The following is a 2,475-nucleotide window of genomic DNA, read 5'->3' on the forward strand; positions in this document are numbered from 1 at the left end:
AAATGGCCAAAAGATACTTACGGTCATGTTCAACTTCCTTAGCGATCAGGGAAATGCAAATTAAAACAACTTTGAGATACCATCTTATACCTGTCAGAATGGCTAAAATTAAAAATACCAATGATAACTTATACTGGAGAGGATGTGGAGTAAAGGAAACACTCATCCATTGCTGGTGGAAATGCAAACTTGTGCAGCCACTTTGGAAATCAGTGTGGTGGTTTCTCAGGAAATTAGGAGTCAACCTACCTCAAGATCCAGCAATACCACTCTTGGGAATATATTCAAGAATGCCCAATCATACTACAAAAGAATCTGTTCAACTGTGTTCATAGCATATTTGTAATAGCCAGAACCTGGAAACAACCTAGATGTCCCTCAATGGAAGAATGGATAAAGAAAGTGTGGCACGTATACACATTAGAAAATTCACCTTAAACCTGTCTGAATAGCTAAGATCAGTAAAGCAGGTGGCAGCTCACGCTGGTGAGGATGTGGAGTAAGGGAACAGCCATCCATTGCTGGTGGAGTGCAAACTCATGCAACTTATTTCAGTCTCCTTTGAACACTTTAAATGCAATTCACATTTTTCCTATTTTTGTCTGGGAGTCTTTTCCAGACTCAAAACCATAAGATTGTATCCTTTGCTCTTTTTAGAAAGTATTAGTTTAGTTCTTTTTCCTTTAGCCTATGATCTGATTTTTCCATACTTTTAAGATGTGAAATGGGATTTAATTTGAGTATGGAATTTGTCCCATTAAAGTGCTTATTATTGGTAAAATATGCTTGTATAAACCTCCTTTCTCCACTTAATTGCTTCTTATTTTTTTCCAAAAGCAGCTTTCTAGATTCTTTACTGTGTTTGATTAGCAGTTCCTCTGTATTTTAAATGCAAAACTACACTGAAAAATTTATTGTCTTTACAATATTACAATTTTAATACAAAATATTATAGCTTTCAATATTTCTAGGTATAAAACTCAACATATAATATCTGAAAACCCTTATCTTACAAGCACACAGATAATAATTGTTAAAAATCAGTTTCTCATATAATCTAAGTACAATACCTAAAATATATCTAGAAATAGCATTTTAAATTTTTATCAATTATACTTCTTCCTACTTCTTCTGTTCCTCTGCTATCTGTACCTATCCCGTACCCAGCTTACTTGATTTAAGGAATAATTTCTGTCTAACTAGTGCATCTATATATTCTTGGCTATTGTCACACACTGGAGCATATTCCATCTACCAGTAGTGACATCTTGATCAAAATAGCTCTCTTTCTTTGCTAAACATAATATTTTGTGTTAATCCCGTTTCTCCAATGCAGGACTTTTGTCTGGCTTGAGTTACACATGTCTTGTGCATGCTCTCATGACCACTGGATGATCATAAGTGCAACATTCCTGTTACATATTTAAAACTGTTTCCTATACTCATCCATCCACTTTTGTTCCTACACTCTGCTAGCCTCTAAGAAGCATGTGGGCACTTGTGCTCACAGACAAGCACAGGGAATCTGGGAATGTCAAACCTGCAGTGTTGTCTCGTCAAAGGAAAAGATGTGTAACTTGTTTTCTTCCCAGAAGCCTAGCAACGGACATGGTTAATAGCCTGGCAACACAGTTCACCCAGATTCTTACATTTATTTATAGCACTAATCCTCCCTGAAATCCTTATGATGAGCATTGTCTACCTCAAGCCTGCTTCCTTAGTAAATCTATAGAACCTATCTTTATGGAAGATGTCACTTGAACTTGATCAGAGATTCAATACAATCATGTCTTAAGCTTTTGTTGTACATACACAATTAAGTTAATTATCACTAGGAAATTTTCTCCCAATTGTGCTCTGCTTAATATGCCTGAAACAAACTACCTGATGTCAGGCCCTAAATTTGAAACAACACAGGTTACTGAGTCTTATTGAACCCAACCCACTTCTTTCCTCTCCTGGATCAACACTCTACTGATCATGGTGTTTGCAGCGATCTCTTATACCAGCCTGATCTTCTACAATGACCCCTGTCATGTGGGAAGATGGTCTGAATTACAGATGTTCTATTGAGGGCTGAGCCGGGGCGGCAGGAACGCAGCCTGCCGCTCCACACTACAACACACTTCAGAGATATTCATGCCACTATTGTACTTCTGAGAATACATTGCAAAGCTTGTCATGACTGATACTTTCAGGGTTTATAACTAAATAAAACTGATGTTTACTCTTCTCCTCCCATGGCATACATACATATCAGTTTCTATCACTGTGAAAGCTAACAAGAAAAGAGGAAGCTTCCATGTGAATACCAACTTGATTAATCTCTGTTTGATGACCCATTCATGTCATGTCTTCAGCAAGAAGGAATTAAAAAATCATTAAAGAAAATAACTGACCAACAAACAATATAATCCTAAATATATACTCACAAAACAGAGAGACACTCAATCTAATAAAATAAATACTAGTAGT

This window comes from Microtus ochrogaster, unplaced genomic scaffold, assembly GCF_000317375.1.
Source record: "Microtus ochrogaster isolate Prairie Vole_2 unplaced genomic scaffold, MicOch1.0 UNK35, whole genome shotgun sequence".
Classification (NCBI taxonomy): Eukaryota; Metazoa; Chordata; class Mammalia; order Rodentia; family Cricetidae; genus Microtus; species Microtus ochrogaster.